The sequence below is a fragment of the Macrobrachium nipponense genome, chromosome 8 (assembly GCF_015104395.2).
Source record: "Macrobrachium nipponense isolate FS-2020 chromosome 8, ASM1510439v2, whole genome shotgun sequence".
NCBI lineage: Eukaryota > Metazoa > Arthropoda > Malacostraca > Decapoda > Palaemonidae > Macrobrachium > Macrobrachium nipponense.
Genome location: NC_087203.1, coordinates 7,663,521 through 7,679,063, shown reverse-complemented (window position 1 = coordinate 7,679,063; position 15,543 = coordinate 7,663,521).

Genomic DNA, 15,543 nt, shown 5'->3' with positions numbered 1-15,543 from the left:
TCGCAACCACCAATGGGACCCCCATCTGTCCCTGTGGTACCAAGACCCAGACCATCACATTCCTGGGTCGGACTTACACCTGGCCCTTCGTCATCGCTCACATAAGAATCCCTCTCCCTGGGGGCGGACTTCCTGGCTCACCACGGGCTCCTAGTCAATGTAGCCCACCAATGCCTCCTCGACACAGAAACTTGCCTCTCTCACCCACTCACCATAGGCCCCAGGGCACACACACCATCTGCTTCGTCTCCCCCCACAAGTACGCCTCGCTCCTACAAGAGTTCCCGGATGTCTTCTAACCCGAGCTCTGCCAACAGGGGCCATGCCTAAGCACTGTGTGTACTATCACATCGACACCAACGGCCCTCTGATCCATGCAAAGTTCCACCGACTCCTGCCAAAGCTCCTCCATGAAGCCAAGAACGCATTCGCAGAGATGGAGCAGATGGGTATCTAGAAGAAGGCCGCGAACCCTTGGGCGTCCCCCCTCCACATGATGAAGAAGGCAGATGGTACATGGAGGCCCTGCGGCAACTACCACAGCCTCAACCTTGTCACCCCACCCAACATCTACCCCCTGCCGAACATGCAGGACGTCACCGGGCCCCTCAACGGAGCGAAGATTTTGTCCAAAATTGACTTACTAAAATCTTACTTCCAGGTTCCCGTCCATCCTGATGACGTCCCAAAGACGGCAATCATTAGGCCCTTCGGGTCCTTTGTGTTTGCCTTCTCCACCTTCAGCCAGCAGAACACTGGAGCCACCTTCCAGCGCCTAATGGACAGCATCCTCAACGACTTACCCTTCTGCATTTTCAATATGGACAATATTCTTATATTTTCCAGATCGCCAGAGGAGCACCTGAACCACGTCCAGGCCGTCCTCAAGCACCTGCAGGAGAATGGGCTCATTGTCCAGTTCAACAAATTCACCTTTGGCGTGGAAAAGGTGGATTTCCTAGGCCACAAGATCACCCCAGCAGGAGTGCATCCCATGGCATTGAAGGTAGCTGCAGTGGAGAAGTTCCCAACATTGACGACGGTCTGGACCCTCCAAGAGTTCATTGGTATGGTGAACTATTACAGAAGGTTCATTCCAGACATCGCCAGCACCATGGGCCCTTTGACCGGGGTCCTGAAGGGCAAGCCATAGAAACTGACATGGGGGGAAGCCCAGCAGCGCGCTTTCGACCGCACCAAGTCGTCCCTCAGCAGAGCTATAACCCTGGCTTACCAGCACCCCGACATGCCCCTGATGCTCACGACCAATACCAGCAACATCACATGCGGCACTGTCCTGGAACAACTGGTCAACGGGGTCCCTACACTGCTAGGAAATTGAAACCCGCCGAGACACACCACAGCACCTTCGACCGCAAGCTCCTTGCTGTCTACCAACCCAACTCCCGGCACCTTGGCGTGGACTACAAGGACCTAGCACAAGAGCAAGCGCCAACCCCAAAGTGCCAGCCTACCACACCGCCATCAACCCCCTCCGGTGGGAAGACATTCCCTTCGATCCTTCCATGACAACACTCCTCTGCGACACCAGCGCCGGCCACCCACGCCCCCTGATCCCAGTCTCCTGGCAAAAGCTGGTATTTGATGTGATACACGACCTCTCGCACCCATTGCCCCGCACGACAACTAGACTCATGATGAAGAAGTTTGTGGCACGGCATCAAGAGGGACTCCTAGGAATGGGCCAGGAACTGCATTGCATGCCAAAGCAGCAAGAGAGGAAGGCACACCGAATCGGGAGTAGGCACCTTTCCTCAACCCAGGCAGAGATTCAGGCACATCCGACGATGCCAGATACCTACTGACGGTGATCGAGTGGTCCACCAGATGGCCAGAGGCCATCCCGATGTCAGAAGCCACCACAGATGCCTGTGTCGAAGCCCTCCTATCCAGTTGGATCAGCGACCACTTCGGAGTGCCAGATGTCATCACAACCGACCGCAGAACCACCTTCACCTCAGAACTCTGGACCGCCCTGGCACGCCTGATGGGAACGAAACACCACACCACCATGGCCTACAACCCCGCTGCCAATAGCATGGTGGAGAGAACCCACCAATCCCTCAAGGCCTCCCTGATTGTATGCTGCATGGGCCTTGACTGAAAGGCACAATTACCATGGGTCCTCCTCAGCCTCCACACCAGCCCAAGAGCCAACGACGACCCCTCACCGGCGGAGAAGGTCTATGAGGAGACTTTGACAGTGCCAGGAGAATTTTTCCCAGCCGACAATGACGACATTGACGTCCCCTAGTCAAGACTCTGCGCAGCCGCCGAGAAATTCTTCCCCTGCTGGGAGACCTTCTCTGACAGAAGGAAACAGTTTTGATGGAGAACCCTGGACTCCTGCGAATACATCTTCATAAAGAACTGTGGCGGGATCATAAGCTTAAAAAACAAGCGGGCAAAATTCCCCCCACATAAACTTAATCAATCCAGCTGCCAAACTCACCCTCAGTCACACTTTCCTCTTTACACTACGGAATACAAGCAGGACAATTGACTTACCTACACAAAGAACAAAAAAAAAATCACAAACACATGTACTCACCCAACTCCAGATACTCCGGGCTATGCTGTGCTGTCCGCTGGTCGAGGTCACTGAGACACCACCAACAACAAAGACAACAACCAAGATCCACAACCCAACAACATCACAACAACCAAGGACCACAAACAGACAACCCAACAACACAACACCCAAGGACCACAACTCAACAACACAGCAAACAAACAGGGAACACAACCACAACTCAACAACAATCAAGGAACACAACCACAACAAAAGACCAGTGCACAAACAATCACTAACACAAAAAACAACAACAAAAAAAGGCAACACACACACCCACTAACAACACCAAGGAATCACAACAGCTCACCAACAACCCTCAACAACTCACAACCAAGAAACCACACACCTCCACAACACCTTTCCACCACAAACTCACATATAACCCATCAGGAACTAACAAGCACAACAAATCCAACAGCACAGGCACAACACCTCCAAAGCAAACAATATCAACTTAACAACAACTAAACAACAAATCAATAAAACACAAAACTTAACTGACTTTCAATACCCTCAACAGACTGCTGCCGACACTCCTGATCTTTACAGGCTCTGCCTAAAGGCTGACTCAAAACTCTGATCTTGACAACTAACTCCAGCTGCACCAGCAGACAACCCAGTACTCACACCAACAGCCAATTTAATCGTTAACCATCCATCCACCAATTACGCCCTCTCTCTCTCTCTCTCTCTCTCTCTCTCTCAAGGATGTTGTCAAATGGAACTCCCATAACTCCTCCATAGAACGACGCCACTCACCTGCCCCTAACGAGAACCTACAAAGGACCGCATTGAGTCATCCGTTGAGCGGAGAAGTGGTTCCTTATCTCGATCAACGGCTGCAAGGACTGGGTCTCAATAGACCGGCTGAAGCCTACTTTCATTCCCGATGAAGACGTCCCTGCAGAAAGCTCCCGCAGGACCCCGCCTCAGAACGAAACTCCTCCGGAGCCTGCCAGCGCCCCAAGACGTCACCGAGGTCATCCAAGGACAGCAGTCAAACCCCCCAGGTCCACCACCAGGGGTGGCATCCAGCTGTCTGACTCGCCAGAAGACGAGGAGCCGAGGACATCCCCCGGCAGGTGTCATCACGCACCCGCAACTCCTCCAGCCCCCAGCAAGATACCGCTGAGGGGGAAGTATTTGTAAGGACGAAATTTTAACCAAAGTGTTTGTCCTTTTGTATATATCCTTTTACCATATATCAAAATGTAGAGCAATTCACGGCCTTTCCGCCAATCTATATATATATATATCTATATATAATATATATATATATATATATATACGATAAAATTATATATATATATATATATATATATATCACGAAAAAATGCATCCTCCACCTCAGTTTTTTATACGTATTTATAGGTGCGAGAAAACTCAATCTCACGTCTCAGTCTGCACAGCCTCCTTATATACAGCCGTCTATGTATAATAAATTAACGGGCTGCTCAAGGAGCAAGAGCCCGTGCTGGCACAAGTCCAGCTTAATCTCAAACAACAACATACAATAAAGCCATACGGGCTGCTCTAGGAGCAAGATCCCGTGCTGGCATGAGGCCAGCTTAATCTCAAACAACAATACAATAAAGTCAGTAAGAGTTTCCACTTGTCTCAGTACAGTCGCCTCACTGCGCGTGGATACCAGCACAGATTGATTTTTTTTAAAGCAATTTTAGCCTAGTTACACTGAGAATTTTGTCCTTTCTTTTTTTCTTGTTTTTTTCCAAAATTTTAACTTTGATGTGCTATTATTTTCTCTCATTGCTGGGTATGCTGGCACTAATGACTTTTTTCTTGTAAATTTCTTTCTTTGCATTCTTTAGGAGTCGAGCACTTTTTTGTAATCTGTTCCACTTTTCTCTTTAACTCTTCTTGTCACCTCAGAATTTTGTTTGTTTAGGACGTGGCTACATAACCATACCACTTTTTTTTTCATTTTCCATTCTTTGTTCAGGTTAATTCTTTTGCAAAAATTTCTTCAAAGGTTTCTGTATGCTTATCCTTCTTTAGATTCTCCAAGAGCTGGTTACCGAAAAGGGTAGGCTAATGGTCTTTGAATAAAAACAAATAAGCAAATTAGTCCAGTCCTATGGATCAAATAACTATAAATCTCTTCTAAGTTAAAGAAACGTCAAATAACAAGCGAGATCGGTGTTAGATATAAAAAAAAAAGATAATAAACCAAAAGTGAAACTAGAAATTCGTTTAAAGTTATGAAGAAGAGGGTATTTGCAGTATGCCCGTAACTGTGATGTTGCACCCATACAGCGTTGCCGAAATGCCGAATTTTCCCCCGATTTGCCGAGAAAAAACTCTACAGGCGGAGAACCAGACCTTCAATGCCGAGAAGAAATCGGCCTCCTTGTTCATGCCGAGAAAAACTCGGCATTCTTCGAGGGGATTGATTTATCGTCTCAAATAAATTTAAATACTTTTTTTTTTTAATTAGTAAATGTCTTTTTTATGTAAGCTTGGGTAGAAAATGATTATTACTACATTATTATTACATAATATATGTAATGATTCTTTAAGAGATTCCACTTAATAAGCGTTGAAAACGTTCAACCCGCCTTCAGTGACGGTAAGGAACCCTTTATTTTAATTGTAAAAACACGAATAGTGTTACCAGTTAAATACCCATGATATCATATCTTAGTATATTATGTATGATTAGGAATGTAATTCAAACTACAAGAAAAAAAATCAAACTGTAGATAAAACTAGCAAGATTGAAATAGCTGTAACTTTTGTAATTATAATGTTATTGAATTTAATGAGTACCACCTGGTTGTAAAGTAATTGTAAGATATTTGATATTGTTTCCATTCATGAATTGTAATTTGATGATAAGACATGTGATTACATTATAAACTGACATGAACCATGTAGTTACGAGTGGCGTAATTACTATTCCATCACTGGTGAATCCAGGAGCTAGGCTTCATTATTTTTTTTTTTTTTTGGGTGGGGTGGGGGGGGGGGGGGTGGCTTCAAGGAAATTAGCATAAAACAGATATAAAATCTGGAATTAGTAAAATATATTCTCTAACATATTTATAACCCTGATGATATGAAGAAAAATAATGAATTTTTGTTTTGTTTTTATTTATATAGCCTATATGTTTCTTATAAAAGTTGATTTATAAAACTGAGTAGGTTACTTATCTACCTATATTTTGTGTGTAATCTCTATGTTTTATAAAGTTTATCTATAAAACTTAATATGTATATATCATTGTTGTTTTGGTTGTAATTGTGTATATGCATAGCTATATATACTTTTGTTGAATGATGATGAATATAAATCGATGAGGTGTTGCAAAGATGGTTTATTTTCTTAAAGTACCCCTGGGCCATAAATGAATTCCGTTTTTCTATAAGATGCCGATTTTAGTATGCAGAGCTATCGGCAACGCTGCACCCATAGCTTTAGGAGCGAAGATCGAGAAATTATGAAAACATCTGCGTGTTGCTACAGGTCGTTCGGTGGATTTCCTTACTCTATACCAGCTGCTTTCTTCGTCCATTTAGACGTTTTAAAGTCAGGAATTTATTTATGGTTCACAATTTTTTCGACCAGTCATGAGTAATCCAGATGTCATTACCCTGGAGGAAGTCACAAACGAGAATGAGGACAATCTCCCTGATGCCAAGACGTGTCAGGTAAAGCAAATAGGTAGTAGGCTAGGTATCATTTTTGGTACCGGCAGGTTGCGGCGGCGACTACTAGGTACTACTTAATGTTAGTAGGCAACGTTTTCCCAAAGTGACCTTGAAGTTTTCATCGGCCTTTGAGACTTGACGTTCTAGTGGGGTGACATTACCTAAATTCATGGCGATGGCCAGTAGGTAACCTATGCCCATTAGGTACCTAGTACCCACCCGTAGGAAGGTAGTACCTAGCTAGTGCCGTCAGTAGCTGTTACTTAGCCTAAGGTTCTTTGCAGATTCCCTTAGTCCCCTATCTGCAACCCCTGTCATTCCTTTTACTGAACCAACCTCCATGAATATTCTCTTCCATCTTACTTTCCACCCTCTCCTAACGATTGTTTCTTACCAGGCTAGGTAGGTAGTGCAACTGCCGAGTTTTCCTCCTGTTACTACACCTTTCAAGCCTTCTTACCGTCAGTTTCCGTTTCAGCACTGAGTGACCTCACAGGCCCCAATCCTTGGTCTTTGACCTGAACTCCTTGCTATCCTGTTGTAGGTATTCTAGGCCCATTAATCTGCTTAGGCTACCAAAGATTTAAATCAATAAAACAGGGCGAGTGTGGAACAGCAGCAGCAACATCTTCTGCAGACGAAAACAAACCTAATCTTTGGCCTGACCCAAGAGGTGATACCTAGGGGGTTGCCACTTAGGATGACGGCAATATTATGCATGCATTATAGCAACTGCAGTTATGGAACCAATATTTTCGTACTCATTTTTTTAAATCACGTAATGTTTATGCATGGTTGTATTTGCCTTGTGTCATAGATTACTACCTAATAATACAAAATTAAATACAAGATACTTTTGACCACTGATCTTTAAAAGAATATTTTTGGAAAGAAAAGGTATTTTCTAAAACTGCATTTTAGTTTTGTAATATTTTATGCAGTATATTCAGAGGTATTTTCTAATTTTTTCATGACAATATTACAGTATCATCAGTTATATTCAAGAAACTCCAAAAAATTACAAAATATATATACCTATACAGCAGTTATTAGTAGTTGATTAAATTGGTGTATATGTGTGTGTATGATAACTGCTAAAACTGGCAAGCAACATGCCAGAGGGGATCATCAAATCCGGTAGTCATTTTGAATTATATTTATTACTGCTACTACACATTGTTTCTCTCTCTCTCTCTCTCTCTCTCTCTCTCTCTCTCTCCTCTCTCTCTCTCTCTCTCTCTCTTGACGCGACGTTTCGCCCAGATCTGTCAGGGCATTATCACAGCGATGGTTGCTGGAGGACTGAATCTTGGTTGCGAGTCCTTCTCTTTATATATATCATGGTCATGCAGGCGCTCACAGATGCTCCTGCAGGACCCGGGGTATATTCGACTTTTCATTGGCTGGCGGCCAGGCATCGGAAACTCTCGAGGCGCGTTGACCTCAGGTGTGTGGCGTTGAGCCAGGTTTTCATTGGCTACAACTGTGGTGACATCACACCCAGTATTACTGCCATCCTCCTCAATGTTGGTCCCGTCCTGGGTGCTGGTGTTATACTCTGGAGAGGGTGCCTGGGCCTTCCTTACACAGGTGGGCAGCAGGAAGGGTTCCAGTGTCATATTTAGGGGGTGGTTTCTGTTCTAGAATGAATAACGCCTCAAGGAGGCATAGGCGTCGCTGATTTTACGATGCCTTCTCGCACGACGTGCTGTTGGTGGGCAGTGAGGACATGATGTTTGATTACACCGTTCTGGGCATGACAGGAGATCCTCTTGGACAGTCATAACGTTGTCATTCTGATATAGACTCCAGGACATCCTTGGATAAGGCATATGTACCTGTAGACAATGTTATTCACAACCAGGTCTCTTGTCCTTCGGTTCTTGTAATAGATTAGAAGAGAGAACCTCTTCCCTTCTTCCACGGGGTTGACGTTCTCTTCCACAATCTTCTTAATACATCTCTCTTCTTTGTATCTGTGGTGCATGAAGGACTTGTAGAAAATGCATACATCCTCAGATGGGGGATCCTCTTCATCCTCTTTGTCCTTCATGTACCATTTATTTAAAACTGTCCTTATCATCCTGTTGATCAGCCTGTTGGAGTAACCATTGTTGACCATCATTTGTGATGCTCGATCCAGTTCTGTGTGGGTGCCCTGCCACGCTGAACAGTGCGTTAAGGCCCTCCTCATGAAGGCCCTGATGGTGGTGGTCTTGAACCTCACAGGACACTCACTCTTTCTGTTTAGGCAAAGTCCCAAGTTGGTAGATTTGGTGTAGACAGTACAGTGGTCCCCCCCATATTTGCAGGGGATGCGTACCAGACCCCCTGTGAATAGCTGGAACCCCTACAAAAATGCTTTAAACCTATTTGTTCTGATACGTTATACAAACCATTGGTCCTTTAACAATAGGAAGGTAACTAGCGGCAGCTGGAACGATCGTAAGCTTCGAACAAGGGAGTTCGGTAGTTAACTGCTTGTCCGACAGTGCCCGCGCAGCGCAACTGGGAGGTTCAGGATTTTTTGTGTTTTCCCTTACTTTGTGTGTGTGTAAAAGTGAACTGTAAGTACGCATATTCATTTTTCGTATACACTTTATTTATTTATGATTATGGATCAAGGATCGATGTAATCTCCGCGCCTCCTATTACCTGACGACTGTGCCAGGGTTGAGGTTCGTAAATGTGGAAAATTGAGAGTTTTCCTGAGATCGATCCCCAAGTCCTTTGTGCTCGGTGCCGAGGGCGGGAGCGCGCTCGCGCCGAGCCGTGTATTTTTGGGTGAAAGTGTGAAAGTGAAAATTGTAAGTGCAGTACTCTTTTTCATTTTTCATTTATATTTTTGCCCTGTGCGCTCGGTGCCGAGGGCGCGAATGTTCTCGGCACGAGCCCTTTATTTTGTGTGAAAGTGAAATTGCAAGTGCAGTATTCTTTTTCATTTTCATATATTATTTTGATTGCATCAATATTCATTATGGATCAAGGTTTCCGCTCTTACCCGGGAATTGATCCTTACCCCTTGCGCTCGGTGCCAAGGGCGCGAATGCTCTCGCCCGAGCCCTTTTTGTGAAAGAAAGTGAAATCGTAAATGCAGGATTATTTTTCATTTTCACTATACTATTATTTTTGATTGCATCAATATTCATTGGATCAAGATTACCCCCTCATACTGGGAATTGATCCTTATGCCCTTGCGCTCGGTGCCGAGGGCGTGAATGCTTTCGGCCCGAGCCTTTTTATTTTCGTGTGAAGTGAAGGAAATGGTAATGCAGTAATCTTTTTCATTTCATGTATTACATATTTTCTTTATGATCAAGGTTTTCCGCTCATACCCGGGGTTGATCCTTATGCACTGCGCTCGGTGCCGAGGGCGTGAAGGCTCTCGGTCCGAGCCGTGTTTTGTGGTCAGTGGTGCAGTGGTGTTGTGCGTTGTGCGGGGGCGGGAAGAGCGAAGGCCTGCCAAGAAGTTGTCGGAAAGCTCTCCCGCAACTCCCTTGGTAACGATTCTTCGTCTTCTTTTCCTGCCCCCCCCCCCCCCGCTCAGCCCCCACGTATGGCACCTTTCCCCTTCAGGGGGGGGGATGGGTTTCGGGGCCCTTCTTCTTCGCCCGACCCGTTGAGCGTAGAGGAGGGCGCTCGTTACCCAACGTCCATTTGTTTCGGTGGGGGTCTTCCGTTCGTTCGTGTGGGCCCCCCCACCCCACATGAGAGGGAACTCCCTACTTACCCGACTTTTGCTTCCACAGTGCTTCTGCCGTGAGGGATGACCTTGGTTAGGTGTGGGGCATCTTTGGGACTGCAGGGCGTGCCAAGTGTCCAGGGGCTGCTTCACTTTTTGCGGGGTCTGATGCGGTCCCTTGGAGCGGTGACCACGACGACAACCAACTTGTTGACTTCAGGGTACACCGCCCCTCCTCACCTGTTTTACTTGCCGCACGTGGTGTCTGTCCTCACCTACAGTCGCTGTGCAGGGGCCGATCGCCATACCGAGGAAGGGCGTGCCGCCCGGGTTTTGCCATGCTGACGCACCAGACTTCTGCTGCCCCAAGAGCTCGTCCCTGGACCTGCCGCCGGTACCTAGGATGTCGTTGGCTGACGCTAAGCCTCCGGTTTTTTCCTGCTGTTCCCGCTGTTCCCGCTCCTACCCACGTCGTTCCAGTCCATGGTGTTGCTGCCCCAGACGCAGGTCCTTCCTGGATGGAGGATCTGACGACTGTCCTGCGAGAGCTGACGAAGAAGAAGAGGAGGAAGGTGTCGTCGTCGTCTTCATCGTCTTCTTCTTCGTCGTCTGCTGCCGCCTCTTCCCCTTCGACTTCTAAGGCCTCCCGAGCCGAAGAAGAAGAAGGCTGCCTCCTCCCCCCTAAGAAGGCTCTTGCGGGAACTTCTAAGGGCCCGTCAGGGGGTCCTTCTGCTGGTCCTCCTGCTCCTTCGGGAACAGGGCCCGTCTCTCCTTCCGCAAGGAAGAAGACGACGGGGACCAGAGGGGTACCGGCTAACACTGGTACTTCCTCGCCTGGTGTTAGCAGCGCTGCCGCTAAGCCAGGTTCCGGCTCGGCCTCTCGTTCGCGAGAGGTTCCCAGTGTACGGTCTCCCGCGGGAGACCATACAGCCAAATTTCTGACACCAGAGTTCGCTCAGCGCCAGGACCGCGGCATGGAGCAGAAGGTGGCTGGTGAGTGCCGCTCAGGTGACTCTTGCTAGACCAGCGATCGCTCTCGTAGCGACCAGCTGGTTCCCAGGGTTGCCGTGACGGTCCTAGACCTAACACGGTCGGAGGCTGGTAAGAGGTCCCCTCGATCGCAGGAACCAGCCTCAGCTGGTTCCAGCGGTTCGACACGCCGTGAGAACTTTTCTCAGTCCAGCCACTCGCCCCAGGGGAGTGGCACGACCAGGCCTGCAGCTCGATAGCCACCGTTGGTGATCGCCTGCAGTCCCCCCAAGCACACCGGTTTCTGCCGTGAGCGAGGGGGGAGCGTCAGGTCTTCCTTTCCTGTTCCTCCAACTTCCTCGGGTTACACCAGGAAGGGCGAGATAACAAGGAGTGATCGTGAGGGGCGCGCCCCCCCCACGATCCCGCCACGACGTCCTACGTGCCAGGCACGGTCCTCAGATCGACCAGGTCGTATGCGCAAGTGGCAGGAGGAGACTCGGAGGGTCTCGGGAATCACTCTTGCTGGAGGGGCTTGATGATCCTACTCCTCAAGATGCTGGCACTCCTGAGATCCAGAGGAATTTTGCTGAGGTCATTGTGCTGATTCGTCAGCACAACGCCCTCTTGGAATGATCGCCAGCAGCCGGTCCAGACCAGCAACTCGACCATCACCGTGGTTGATGAATCTCATCAGTCCTCCCCAGCCTATACCGGTTCTGCAGATAGGCAGGGGAGGAGCTCTCATAACAGCTCCCCTGACACATTCCTTGGTCCAGCTTTCTCCACAAGAAGCCGCTGGTCCAGACCTGCAGCTCGATCGCCACCGTTGGTTGGCGATCGCCTGCAGTCCTCCCAGTCTACTAGGATGCTAGTAGGAAGGGTAGGAGCATCAGGGTAAGGGGGGCTGGCAAGGACAGATGACGCTTGCCCAGACTCTTGGATGGGACCATCACCGCTGTTCACATGACGGTCCGTCTGGACCGGCATTCAAGGTGATGGCTGCTTGTACTCGCTTCTCCAACTGCTAGTTCTGCTGGGAAGGCGAGCGAGTATCCAATTTCCGCCCCCCCATTCCCTCTCTCCTTACGGCTACGAGGGAAAGGGGAGGGATCCTGCAGAGTGTTCTCTGTAGGATTCCACGTTGGGGGACTGCGTTCCTGGGGTGGGGGGGACCATCGGGTCCTACCGGATGTAAGTCCCCGTCGTTGAGGAAGAATCCTGCCCCATCCTCGATTCCTACGGAATCGGAGGACCACCAACCGATGATCGGCTGACGAATTCGGTGGGGGTTTCGCCGAGCGCTTAGAATTCTTCGGAATTTCTAGCAATCTCAAAGTGTCGTCTTTTTATTTTTTACGATCTGCAGACACAATGGGCAAAACCACTGTCCAGAGTGGGCTAGAACGAAAATCCCGGATAATTGTTACTACGATTATCAAGAATTCGCTGAATACTCGAATTCTGGAATTTCTAGCGCTCGGGAAGAAGCACTGCTGCTGAAAGAAGAATATCTCACAGTAGGCGGCCAACCCTAGGATAGAGAAGAACGACGGGAACATCCAGTTTGGCTTGAACTGTCTTCTTTGGTATTCTGTTATCACCATTGAAGCGTTCCTTCGGGTAAGACTTCTCCTTCACTCTCTTGATTAGAGAATGAAGGGTGTCGGCCTCCTATCCTTATTCTCATTCCTCGAATGGAAAAGAATTTAGGATGAAGGTCTTAGTACAGAAAACTACAAATATACTACGTATATTACCCTCGCGACATGATTCTGTTAAGCAGTTGAATTGTCCGGGGTGTAGGCGCATACCGTAGTTAACTTTACGGATTGTGACCGAGACGACCAATCCTAATTGAATTGCAACTCGGGCTGCCTGCAAACCTCCCAGGAGTTACCAGTTTCGATTTTAGATACTTATGGTATTGTCACGACAACATCAACTTAGCTTTTGTATTTACCGAAAATCGTTTCGTTTAAATATAATTGCTCGAGCGTATTTTATATGCTCGATGGTTCTAGGCGAACGCATTCCTTCGTGGAATGGTTTACCTGGCAACTCAGGATGACGAGCCAGTGAGAGCTACTGTGTATTGAACTGCCTGATAGCAGCTCAGTACCTGCTGGCTCTCCGAGATGCACGGTCGGTTATGTCTCTCTCTCCCCTGCATTGATTGACTACCGAACCGTATCTCTGCCCAACAATCACGGACTTAGGTCTCTGATTAACGGGGATTCTCGCATACATGAATGACCATCTACTGCTGTGAGCTCGATTTCATCGCCTTCGACATTGCGGAGAATTTTCAACAGAAATATCTCTTGGACTCTTTCTCTTTCTGTTACCGCACGGTAACAGAAGTCTGTACTAGTCTTCCGCTGCATCGCACTGCGATAATGCGGAATGATTTCTGCAGACATCTGAGTTTGTCTTCAAAATATCTCGTATTCGTAGGTGTGCAATTGTTCATTGTTCACCCGAATTAACAGATGTATCGCAAGACATCGCCTACTCCCCGACCTGCCACTCTACTTCCAAATGTTCAGCCATGAGAAGTAGTTCTTCAGGCAGTACTTCCTGTGTTTTCATTACTGAAAACGCCCCGCTTTCATTGCAACTACGACTCCTCACTGGACAGCAATGAAATAGCGGTTAGCGTTTTCAGTCATTTGTAAGCACAGGTTCAGAATCTTGAGAATCCTTCTCTCGATTCGGCTGTGAAGACGTAGATTACATTCAGTGTCCACCTTCGTCTTCAACGGCACATATTGTTGTTTCTCTTTAGCTGGGATTCAACTACTATGAGAATGTCTTGCCTTCAGGGACCTCGTCTCTAGAAGGCAATTGACTTTCACCACCTGTTGGGCACATGCTTTAAAGAGAATCATCACCTCGCTGTCCGGCATCAGTGACAAATTTCTTTGGTCTCTCGGCATAACCCTTTAAAGGGCGAAGGTCACGTGACTTACTCGGATGCTTGGACAACTTGCCTCACTAGTCACTACCGAACGCAGTCAGTCGGCAGCTGTCAGAGCGCCCGAGTCAGTTACGAACTACGCTGTGGACTTAGTTCGGTTTTTCCAGATCAATCATTACTTCGTCCTAATGGCTTGTCACAGTACCCATACCATCGACACCCACCGTGGAGTGTCGGTGTCCTATCCACTACCGAAAAGAACAACTTCACTGCATTGGGATACGAGAATGCGAGACACTTTGCTGCAGACGGATAGACCAGTATGGGTACTGGACATCACCGAAGTCGAGAAGAGGGATAAGTCATGCGACTATTCCTTTCTTTTCCCCTGAGGGAACTGCATGACTTTTCCTGCGAAGTCAAGCATCCAGGGGATGGGGATCCGTGACGCTCAAGTTCGTACTGAACTTCGTAGCGAAGACTGAGAACCCTTCGGTCCCTGACGATCGATCGAGTCTTTACAATCCCCTCCCTAATGGACTTCACCGCCTTCGATGCGAAGGGGATGCTGCTTTGTCCTGTGAGTGGGTGCGACGGCGCTATCTGAACGAACTCGACAACCCCAGCTGAGTGTTGACGACCTCTTCGTTAGTACCCGGGGATGAACTAGAAGAAGTACATTCCCTCGCGTTCCGCAAGAACTTCTCCGTGGCGCAGGTACTGAAGGCAGGGGTCTGGTCCAACCAGACCACATGCACCTCCTTCTACCTTCGGGATATTGCCCACAGGTCCTTGGATCTTTTTCTTTGGGACCCATGGTGGCTGCTCAACACGTGTAGCGAACCCAGACCCTCGCAGGCTGAACAGCATCGAGTCCTGGTGTGACTGTAAGAATGGATGAGTGAATGAGAGAGTGACTGGCTCCTCTTCCCATCTTTTTCTCTCCTCTACCTGTGGGTAGAGGGATACGGTCGTCACCCTGCTGGATAAGGACGAGATGCAGGTGAGCTACTCGACAGAGCCCCATCCTATCCCTTTCACTAGGGATGGGAGCGAATATCCACCACTTCCCCCAACAAGGGGAGGAAGTGGAAAGCCAACAAGAGACACACCCCTAACTTATGTTGCCTCTTGCAAACAGGAACATGTTCTTGCTTGCTGGTACGAAGAGATACGCTTGCCGCCTCTCTTAGTACTTGGTCCAGAGGTCTGACCATTGATCCTGCAGTGCACACCCCGATCAATCGGACAGATATATATATAGCTGTATTCTCCGAAGTCCGACAGAATTTCAAAACTTACGACACACGCAGTGGTCAGCCAGGTGGTTAGTACCCATTCCCGCCGCTGGGAGGCGGGTATCAGGAACCATTCCCATTTTCTATTCAGATTTTCTCTGTCGCCGTACTGTAACACCTGTTTGTTCCGACACGGCATACAAACCTTCGGTCCTTTTACAATAGGAAGATACTAGCGGCAGCTGGATAGGTCGTAAGCTTTCGAAACAAGGGTTGGGGTTCGGTAGTTAACTGCTTGTCCGACAGGCGCGCAGCGGCGCGACTGGGAGGTAAACAAACCACTTTTGCTTTCGGCCTCACAGTGATGGACGTGTGTGTTCGCTCTCTGCCCGCTGCTCGTCGTTTGCTTTTCTAGTTTGTTTGTAATTGTGTATGAAAGAGCTTGTAAGTACAGTTTTTCTCTCTTATC